This window comes from Gossypium arboreum, chromosome 12 (genome assembly GCF_025698485.1).
Source record: "Gossypium arboreum isolate Shixiya-1 chromosome 12, ASM2569848v2, whole genome shotgun sequence".
Taxonomy (NCBI): Eukaryota; Viridiplantae; Streptophyta; class Magnoliopsida; order Malvales; family Malvaceae; genus Gossypium; species Gossypium arboreum.
In genome coordinates, this window is record NC_069081.1 from 108,138,757 (window position 1) to 108,150,554 (window position 11,798).

The following is an 11,798-nucleotide window of genomic DNA, read 5'->3' on the forward strand; positions in this document are numbered from 1 at the left end:
GCACTATGTATGATTATGCTAAACCTTCTTTAACAGGAACTGAATCGAGCATAGTTAGACCAGCTGTAGCTGCAAATACTTTTGAACTAAAACCTAACACTATTTAAATGATACAGCAATTTGTTCAGTTTGATAGTTTGCAGGATGAGGATCCCAATGCTCATTTAGCCAACTTCTTAGAACTATGCGATACATTTAAAATTAATGGTGTTTCTGATGATGCAATTCGTCTTCAGTTATTCCCTTTTTTGTTGAGGAACAAAGCTAAAAAGTGGTTGAACTCATTACCACGAGGGTCAATCACTATTTGGGAACAAATGACCGAAAAATTTCTATTAAAATATTTCCCGCCGACTAAAACGGCCAAATTACGTAATGATATCTCTTCGTTTGTACAGATGGACTTAGAAACCCTTTGCGATGCATGGGAGAGATACAAGGACTTACTGAGAAGGTGCCCTCACCATGGGTTACCGCTTTGGCTTCAGGTTCAAACGTTCCATAATGGCCTGTATCTTTCGACTTGGCAAATGGTTGATGCAGCTGCTGGTGGAACCATTAATAAGAAAACACCTGAAGATGCTTATGAGTTTATAAAGGAAATGTCAGTGAATAACTATCAGTGGCAAGTCATGAGGACAAAACCAACTAAAATAGCACTTATTTATAATGTCGATTTGATTACTATGCTATCAAACCAGGTAGAACTTCTAAATAAAAAGATTGATGGTTTTTTTAGTTCTTCACAGGTTCACCCAGTAATGCAGTGCGAAGCAAGTGAAGGTGGAGCAAGCCATTCGGAATACCAACCTTATGGCCACAACAACCTTATGGCCTCAAAACAATCCATATAGTAACACTTACAATCAGGTTGGAGGAACCACCACAATTTCTCGTGAGGTAGTCAAGGAAATCAAAGACCACAACCACCTCCAGGCTACCAACAACCACCCTATCAACAGGAAAAGAAGCCGAACCTTGAAGAGATGCTCTCAAAGTTTATATCGGTGTCAGAAACCAGTTTTCAGAACACTGAGGCAACACTTTAAACTCAACAAGCGTCGATTCAAGGGCTCGAAACACAGATAGGCCAGCTGTCCAAACTGATTTCGAAAAGACCACTAGGTAGTTTACTTAGTAACACCAAATCAAAAGAGCATGTAAAAGCAGTTACACTAAGGAGTGGGAAAGTGTTAGCGGAATTTGAAAAGAAGCTAACACAAGAAGCCGTGGTAAGCGAAAGGGGGGAAGAAAAACCCGGAAATAGTGACAAACCAGTGCCAAAGGAATATAAACCACCAGTTCCATACCCAGCAAAATTGAAAAAGATTGCATTGATGAACAATTCAGTAAGTTTCTTGAACCTTTTAAGCAATTACATATCAACTTACCTTTTGTTGAAGCCATATCACAGATGCCTACATACGCAAAATTTTTGAAGGAGCTTCTAACAAATAAAAAGAAGTTCGAGGACTTATCTACATTAGAACTCAACGAGGAGTGCTCAGCCATACTCTAAAATAAGTTGCCAGCCAAACTGAAAGATCCAGGAAGTTTGGTAGTCTGAATGTTGAGAAAGCACTAGTTGATTTAGGCACTAGCATTAGTTTGATGCCATATAAATTGTTCAAACAACTTGGTCTTGGGGAACCTAAACCTACTAAGGTGAGTATTCAATTAGCCGATAGATCTGTTAAATATCCTAGGGGCATTATAGAAGACGTACTTGTGAAAGTAGATAAATTCATATTTATTGTTGACTTTGTTGTGCTTGACATGGATGAAGATGTAGAAGTACCATTAATTTTAGGGTACCCATTTTTAACCATTGCTAGGGCTGTAATTGATGTGGGTGACAGTAAATTGGTACTTAGGGTAGGTGACGAGGAGATTATCTTTAAAATTTATGATGACATGAGGTTCTCTAGGGAACAGGATGATTCATACTACTCAATACTCTTTTCAGGAAATTGTACAGAAAGAGACGACAAAACTGTATCCAGCTCAAGAAGAGGAGACAGATGATGAACCTAATGAGCATTCTTCAAGACAAGTAGAATATGAGGGCATTAAGATAAACGATGAACTTAAGCAAAAACCCTCTATTAAGGAGCCTCCCAAACTGGAACTTAAACAATTACCAAACCGTTTGGAATACGCATTCCTTGAAATAATTCTACATTACCAGTTATTATTACTTCTAACTTGTAACCCAAGGAGAAAGAGGAATTAATCCAAGTATTAAAGGAACATAAAAAGGCCATAGCTTGGAAAATTTCTAACATTAAAGGAATCAGCCCTTCTTTTTGCACCCACAAAATTTTGATGGAAGATGAATACAAACCGTGTGTGCAAGCTCAAAGACGACTGAACCCCAACATGAAGGAAGTTGTTAAAGCCGAGGTAATTAAACTTCTAGATGCTGGAATTATTTATCCTATTTCTAACAATTCTTGGGTAAGTCCAGTGCAGGCTGTTCCTATGAAAGGAGGCATGACAGTTGTGACCAACAAGAAGGATGAATTAATCCCAACAAGGACAGTCACAGGATGGAGAGTTTGCATTGACTACAGGAAACTGAATGATGCCACAAGAAAATATCACTTCCCCTTGCCATTCATTGACCAAATGTTGGAAAGATTATCCGGGCATATGTACTACTGCTTTCTAGACGGACTCTCCGGTTACTTCCAGATCCCAATAGCTCCTAAAGATCAAGAAAAAACGACATTCACATACCCATATGGTACGTTTGCTTATCGTAGAATGCCTTTTGGATTATGTAATACTCCTGCCACTTTTCAGCGCTGTATGATGGCAATCTTTGACGAACTCGTGGAAGATATCATGGAAGTATTTATGGATGATTTCTCAGTATTTGGTAACTCTTTCCATCTCTGCCTTAAAAATTTAAAACGAGTTTTAATAAGATGTGAGGAAACGAACCTTGTCCTTAACTGGGAGAAATGTCACTTCATGGTTTAAGAAGGTATTGTATTAGGGCATAAAATTTCCAGTAAAGAGATTGAAGTGGACAAATCTAAAAAAGAAACAATCGAAAAATTACCCCCTCCTAGTTCAGTTAAGGCTATTAGAAGCTTTTTAGGACATGTTGATTTTTATAGAAGATTTATTAAGGATTTTTCTAAAATAGCTAAGCCTTTGACTAAATTGCTAGAAAAAGATATACCTTTTAATTTTAATCAGGAATGTTTAGAAGCATTTAATACTTTAAAGGATAAATTAATTAATGCTCCAATCATAATTGCACCTGATTGGAACTTACCATTTGAATTAATGTGTGATGCGAGTGATTTTGCAGTAGGTGCAGTATTAGGACAGCGAAGAGACAAGCAATTTCAACCCATCTATTATGCTAGCAAAACTTTGACAGCTGCATAAGAGAATTATACTACTACGGAAAAAAATTACTAGCTGTGGTTTTTGTATTTGAAAAATTTCGATCATATCTCATATTGTCTAAAGTTGTTGTTTACACTGACCATTTCGCCCTTCACTATCTTTTAACTAAAACTGAAGCAAAACCTAGACTCATTCGATGGATTCTCCTATTGTAGGAATTTGACTTGGAAATTCAGGATAAGAAAGGAGCTGAAAATCTCACGACTGATCATCTGTCCAGGCTTGAGAACTCCAATACCAAAGAACTAGATGAAATTGAAATAAATGATTCGTTTCCTGAAGAACAATTTTTCACTATATCTGACTCTGAAGTACCTTGGTTTGCAAACATCGCAAATTTTTTAACCGCTAACATTATCCCAAAAGGGTTAACATACCAGCAAAAGAAGCGATTCTTTAATGATGTAAAAAGCTACTTTTGGGACGACCCCTTTCTTTTTCGCAGATGTGCAGATCAAGTCATTAGAAGATGCATTACAAGATCAGAAACATTAAAAATACTGGAACATTGCCACTCAAGGCCAACTGGAGGACACTATAGTGGAACTAAGACCGCACATAAAATACTTGAATCAGGTTTTTACTGGCCTTCATTATTCAAAGATGCTAACAAGTATGCTACTTCATGTGACAAATGCCAACGGACAGGTAACATATCTAAACGTGATGAAATGCCTCAAAACTATATGCTTTCATGCGAAATATTTGACGTTTGGGGTATCGATTACATGGGATCATTCCCCAGTTCATTTGCGGTATCGACACGCCCGTGTCTAGCACCCGTGGACAACACTATCAAAATAACACGGGCGTGTGCAGAGCTACACGACCGTGGGAGAAGCGAATCACATCACGCACGGTTATGTAACACGATCATATAGCCACACGGCCTAGACACACGGGTGTGCCTGAAGGTCGTGTGAGGATATCTCACTTCACGGTAAACACGAGCTGGATACAATCCACACTGGCGTGTGAACTGGCCGTGCCACTTGAAAAATTAGATTATCTATCTTCTTTTATTTTTCTTTCATTAATTTTTGAAGATTTTTTGTTTTAAACACGGCTTATATTTATGATTACTACCAAATTATTCCCCCAATTCTCCTTCTGTTCTTCAGAATCATGTTTGTCCTCCAGCTTTATTTCCAACAACTCACTCTCGCTAATCCAGGAATTTCATCCATTTTTAACTCAGGAAGTTTCACTTCTCTCCTATCTTATTTTTATATTCTTATATCTATCTTTGTACATTGAGGGCAATGTACATATTAAGTGTGGGGGTATTTATTTCAATAATAGAAAAATCCCTGAATGACTGCCTTGTTCTCTTGAAAAGCTCTCATATCATATTTAGGATATATTTTGATTGTTTTATGATTTTGATTGATATATCTTGAATTAAAACATAGGCATTTATGCATTGATTATTTAAACTTTAGGACATTAGAGAATCAAGCATGATAAGTTGATTTTTAAGAATTTAAAATCTTAGGTTGTTTCCCTAAAGTTTAGGTATTACTTTGAGATAGAATTCACAAGTTTTAAACATTAAAAAGCCATAATTTTTGTGAGATTCTTAAGCCTTTAGAGCATCTATTAATTCTTTCATGCTCACTTTTATTATTGCTTTGAGTGCGTCAGTATTGAACTGTTATTCTAGAACTTGCTTGATTATGCATGTCAAGACCACACCATTTGATTTGATATGTCAAAATGAGAAAGGCACATAGGATTAACCCACTCATGCCATGAAAAGCCTACCTCCACGATTAACCCCTAGTAAACCCCCTTGAGCCTACCAACCCATTTCTTGTATTACCCTTAATATTAACCCTTAACCTATTATTGTTGAAATCCCCTAAATTAATTTGATCCCCATTTTTTGTCGAGATTGGAATTGAAATAGTTGCTTAGCTAAGTTTTATTCTACTTTGTATGTAACTTGTTCTTAAAAAAATGTATACATCTTAATAGTAGTAATCTTCTGAGCTAAAGAAGTCAAATTCTATATTTTGAGAAAAGCTCTGATGTACGCAATTGATGACTAGCTATTTTTCTAGTTAAGTAATTTTTTAACTCAATCTCGATTCTAACCCTTTCTTTCAGCTTGTGACCACACCCCCTAACCAAGCTTCAGTACAACCCTCTAAAGACCTTTTGATTGATGTTTCATCTCAATTTATCAGTGGTGGAGATTTGATTTTCATGCAAGCCTATGGTAATGACTTTTCATTATTGACTATTAAGTGCTTCATTTATTATCCTTAAAACACCTTGAGTGATTTGAGTGAATCTTTAGTAAGGATGTGAAACTCTGTGATATTCTAAATCAAAGGTAATTACTTAAATGAGGAGAGACACCTATGTTTTCAGGAGAAAATGCTCAACTTGGAATGTTTGAAACTTTTATGTTCTTTTAGTTGAATTCTCAATGTATGATTACCTATGAGTTATTTTGAGATATTATCGATAGAAATTATAAGTTGAGAAGAATTTATTTTGATAATGAGTTGATAATTTTGCTTGAGGACAAGCAAATGCTTAAGTGTGGGGGTATTTGATAAACCGTAATTTATACATATTTTTACCCCTTATTTAAGGCATTTTATGGATGATTTCCTATTAGAATTGGAGAATTCAATTCTCCTAATGCTTTAATTTCTTGTTTTATACTTAGAAGAGCATAGGAGAGCGAAAGGAACGAGAAACGGGCCAAAACTGGAGAAAATAGACCAAAGTACGAAATCAACACGGCCTGGACCTTCTCACACGGGCAGACTACAAGGCCGTGGCAATTTGGCAGGCTCGAGCACAGCCTGAAGTAATCACACGCGGGCGTGTTACACGGGCGTGTCCTTACCGAGCCCAAGTTGAGTCCAATTCAGAAAAAGCTAATTTTGAGGGCTTTTAGGAATTCCAAAGCCTATAAATACACCCTAGAGGAGGAAGAAAATGGAGGCACAGAATAAGGAGTAAGGAATTACTCCAAGGAAGCAGATTGATCCATCTCAGAAGTTCGATCTCTCATTAATTTCCCCTTTAGGAGTTTTGAGTTTTCTTTATGTTTTGTATTCTTTATTATTCTGAGATGTTTTCTTATTTAGTTATGAACTAAAACCCCTAAATACCTTAGGGGAATGAAACCTAAGACGAATCTTGTTATTATTTTTTGAATTGTATGATAAATATTTAACTTGTTCTTAATTATGTGTTCTTAATTCTTGTTTTGATATCCCATGATACTGATTCAAGATAAGCTCTTATTCAGAGGAGGAATAGACCCTGTCTAAGAGTACATTTGTCATAATTAAGTGGAGTTAATTGCGCGCCTAGACATAGAGTGATAAGGTTTTGCCGGATTAGGGTGAAACCTAATAAGGGGATCCATAGATCGAGTTAATGCAACCTTAGGGTGTTAATTAGAGAAAGGTCTCAATTATTCAATCTAGGGATTAGACGTTATTAGTCTTGAATAGGGATGATAACATAACTTAGGGATCTCTACGGAACAAGTTAAATGAATAAATCGTCCGATTCGGAGCCAGAATAACAAGTACAGTCTAGGTGGATTTTTCCTTAGGTATTGTCTTAATTCAATCGATTTTCGCAAAAGGAATTGCCCAATTCCATTCTCTGTGAATTCTTAGTTTAGAGAATTAGTTAGTTAAAGCAAAAGCCACTTTATTCTTAGGCTAGATAATAAAAAGACAGTCATTACTAGTACTTTTAGTTCCCTTAGGTTCGACAATCCGGTCTTGCTAAAACTATACTACTGTTCGATAGGTACACTTGCCTACATCACGATAATAGTTAGTTTCAAGAATGAATAATTATAAATATTTAAAACTTATCACGAAATCACGCGATCAAGTGAGCTTTGGAGCTCTTCATAACTGCGATAGAATCATTAACTCTCTATGAAATATAAAGTAGCATGATTACTCGTAAAGAAATGGCTGAAAATATAAATTACATGATATAAATTGCAAAACCTAAAGATGAAATAAAAATAGTATTAAAGAGAAATAACATGAAAAGTAATTGAAAAAAATAAATAAAGATAAAAGTAAAAGTAAAAATAATAAATAATAAATAAAAGTCTTCAAAAATCCTCATCGCCAGATGGTTCGCGAGGTGGGGGTGGCGATTAGATATGAAGGTGCTGACAAATCTGATGTAAGGTTGCATCAATGTGATCGAAATGCTAAAAACATTACTACTCTAATCGAATAAGACACTCAGAGATGTTAGAGAGTGAAGCAGCTGCATGAACTGGGCGATGAATAGGTGGTGGCTGAGATGGTGGATCCTCGTGAGGTGGAGGGACATCATCAGTAATATCCTCTAGGTCTTCCTGCTTGGCTGACTAGATGAGGCGCTACTGAGAAGGATCAAATTCACGTCGTCATTCGATCATCCTCATATGGAGTATACTCGAGATGCCTTATGTGGACATTTGACCGATGAGGGTGAAGGAGGATAATTTCCCCGCCGTGTTGAGGAGACCAAAGTACCGCGCTAGGCGAATCACATAAAGGCCGATAGAAATGACTCCCTTCCTATGCTGCTCTATCTGATGGTGAATGGCTAGGGCGATGAAATAAGCGAGGTCGAATACGTGCCCATGAACCATGCTCCTTAAAAATAGGCATCGTTAGTGTTGACGACGCCGACACTTTCTCGCCATCCTGTCTAGGTGTGGGCTACGATGGCGTGTAAGTATCTCAGTGATGGGGCGAGAGCCGATGCCTTGGAGCAGCTAGGGTCATAAGTGGCCGAAGCAGGGACTAAGGCCTTTCAACAATTTGAAGGAGAAAAGTGGATGTAGCGATTGAGATTGTCGAAGTCGTCGTCGTCCATGAACTCCTCCGTATATAGTCCTAATGCGACATTGAACTTGGGCACACTTAACTGGCAAACTAAACTATCGAGAGGGAACTGGACTATTCTGGGATCATTGAACTCTGTCATAACGACTTGGAGGTAGAAGGTCGAATAGAGTTCTAATGTGAGCTCGAGATATGTTGGCTTGACAATCTCGAAGAAGAGCCCCCGTGGGTCAGTGGTCAGGAGAGCCTGGATTGCATCAGCGAGTTGGATCTGCTCTAGAGTGGTCAGTATCTAGAATAGTTCCTCCTGGGGTCTCGATGGAAATTAGAGGAATGGGTGCCGTATCTCAGTGGTAGGACTCGAAGAGGATACTGCTCTTTTTCGCTTCTTCGAGGTAGGAACTGCAGTTTTCTTACCTTTTGGGTTTGTCATGATATCTACAAATACGAGTTTAATCATCAAGATAATCCCCAAATCAAGCAATCATCATAATAGTCTAAAATAATCACTTGCTCGTAAGATAATATGAACAAATTATGCAAGCATGTCAAAACCAAGTGGTGATACTACCTATAGAACAATAAAGAAGCTAACTAATGAATCACTCATTAGTATATTCCTAATATGTATATGAATTTTATTCAAAACAAACGGTCCTAATATCTATATAGTATATTCCTAAGTTCTATTTGAAGCAATGACACATAATGAACCTTAAAAAATGTTAAAGCAACAATAGTAGTAATATTAATAATATAATCATATAGAACATGAAATCAGGAATTTCTAAATGAATTGAGGAAGTCAACATTCATATGTAAAATTAAAATAGTAAAATGGAGCGAAAAATGCAAGAAAGCAAACCAATAGTGGTGGTCGGAGAAGGTGCGGTGGTGCGTAGCGGTCGGAGGAAGTGAGAGGGAAGGCGGTACAAGAGAAGAAGAATGTGTAGGGAAGGGAGTACAAGAGAAGATTTTGATGTGTATGGAGGAAAAGGGAGAAGAAAGGGTGGATTTTGAGGTCATGGTCAGAGTTTAGGTGGCGACGGCTGTATTGGGAGCGGCGGCTAGGGTTAGGGTATTGGGGAAGGGGATGATGAATATTGTGGGTTTATATAGATATTGGGGCACACGGCCGTGTGGCACGCCTGTGTGCCCCTATTTCAGCTTGTGTGTTTCGTGGTTTTCAAATTTGGGCTCGTATAGAATTCAGCCCAAGGCCGTGTTCTTTGAGCGTGTTAGTGCACACGGGCGTGTCGCACGGTCGTGTCCTACTTCGTTCGCTTCTTCCACACCTGTGTATATATGCATACGCCCGTGTTATTTTGACAGCATCAACCACGGGTGGTAGGCACGGGTGTGTCATTCGCCTGTGTTAATTTCTCAATTTCTAACACGACTTATAGACATGGGCATATCGTACGCCCGTGTTGATTTGACAGAATTGCCCACGGCTATGTCGCACGGTCGTGGCAACGTATCAAATCTTGTGTTTGGGGAAAATTTTGCTCTTTTTTCACACGGGCATGTTGTCGCCCGTGGTGTGAGCACGGCCTAAGGCACACCTATGTGCCTGGCAGTGTGGATTTAAAAAACCTATGTTCAAGGACTCAATTAATAATTTAGATGTTAAAAACTAAAATTTAAAGATATCAGCACTGTTGTGCTCGACTTGCCTCTCTATTGCGTGGTTATGGTGGTGCGAGGAGTTTACACTCCTCATTCTTGCTATCAATTTTATCAAAATAAGTTTTTAGACGATTACTATTTACCTTAAAAGTGCCAAATTTGGAATGAGTTACCTTGCTATACCGTATCGGAAAATGTTAAGTACCGTAAAAGGGATTGCTCCATTAAGTTTGGAAGTGGTAATATGAGGGTCTGTCGCATCTAATAATACTTTGTCTCCAGCCTTAAGTTGATTTGATAAAACATTGAGTCCGTCATGGCGTGGTTTTGGTTTATTGTGTGTTCTCGATTTCTGTGTCCGCCATTCATCTAGTTCATCGATTTGAAGTTTTTGTTCTTCATAGATGGGTCCTTTGTTGCTACTTGAACATGGCTCATGTATGTTCTTTGAACGTGTTTCCTTCAAAGAAGGTTGCACCACATGATCATATTAGTAGCATAATTTATATAACCACCTTCAATATTTGATGTGCCACTCGAATTATGAGCTTGAAGAGTGATTGTTTCCTCACCCACACGAAGTGTGAGTTCACCTATACCAACATCAATAATAGTTCTAGCAGTTGCTAAAAAGGGTCTTCCTAAAATTAAAGACACGTTACTATCCTTTTCTATGTCTAGAATAACAAAATCAATTGGGAATATAAATTTGTCAATTTTAACAAGTACATCTTCAATAATACCCCTAGGAAATCTGATTGTTTTATCTGCCAATTGAATACTCATCCTAGTTTGTTTGGGTTTCCCAAGACCTAGTTGTTTAAACATTTTATAGGGCATGACATTAATACTAGCTCCTAAATCAGCCAAAGCATTGTTAACGTTTAAACTACCAATTAAAAAAGGAATCATAAAACTCTCTGGATCTTTTAATTTGTTGGGTAGCTTAATTTGTAGAATGGCTGAGCAAACTGTGTTCAACTCTACATGCGATGCCTCATCTAACTTCCTTTTATTTGCTAAAAGCTCCTTTAAAATTTTAACTGCATTCGGCATCTGCAAAAGAGCTTCAATAAACGGTAAGTTAATATGTAATTTCTTTAGTAGTTTAAGGAATTTACCAAATTGTTCGTCCGTGTGGTCTTTCCTTATCGCAATGGGGTATGACACACGAGGTTTGTACTCTTTACTTACCGATTTTTGCTCAGTGTGGTCCACCTCACCTTTACCTTTACTTACCGTAATTCATTGCCTCGATTCTGATTTAGGTTCAACTAAACCTTCTTCATCTCGAACGGTAATCGCATTGAGCTGTTCTCTCGGGTTAGATTCAGTATTACTCGGCAAAAAAACTACTTTGTGGTCGTTCAGAAATTAATTTAGCAAGCTGACCTATCTGTGTTTCGATCCCTTGGATCAACGCTCGTTGATTTTTAAGTGTTGTTTTGGTATTCTGAAAACGAGTTTCTGACACTGAGATGAATTTTGTTAGCATCTCTTCAAGGTTCAGCTTCTTTTCCTGCTGGGAAGGTGGTTTTGAAAACCTGAAGGATGTTGTGGCCTTTGAATTCCTTGGCCACCCCATGAGAAGTTGGGATGGTTCCTCCAACCTGTATTATAAATGTTACTGTATGGGTTATTTTGAGGTCTAGAATTATTGTTACCTATATATTGAACTTGTTCTTCCTCAGTGCTAGGGTTGAAGGATTGATATTCTGTATGTACTTCTCCTCCATTTGAATCGCACCTCATCACTGGATGTACCTGAGTAGAACCACACAAACCGTAATCTTTTTATTTAATAGTTCTACCTGGTTAGATAGCATAGTAACAGCGTTGAGGTTGAAAACACCGGCTGCTTTTGTCGGCTTTGTTTTCATGACTTGCCACTGATAGTTATTCAGTGACATCTCT

At 37.8% G+C, this 11,798-nt stretch overlaps 1 non-coding gene across 1 annotated transcript; it reads right to left on the reverse strand.

The window, feature by feature from the left end:
* Positions 1–365: 365 nt before the first annotated feature.
* Positions 366–472, reverse strand: LOC128285988 (small nucleolar RNA R71). Its single transcript, XR_008276535.1, has one exon. It is a non-coding gene; the product is annotated as a small nucleolar RNA R71 (small nucleolar RNA).
* Positions 473–11,798: the final 11,326 nt, after the last annotated feature.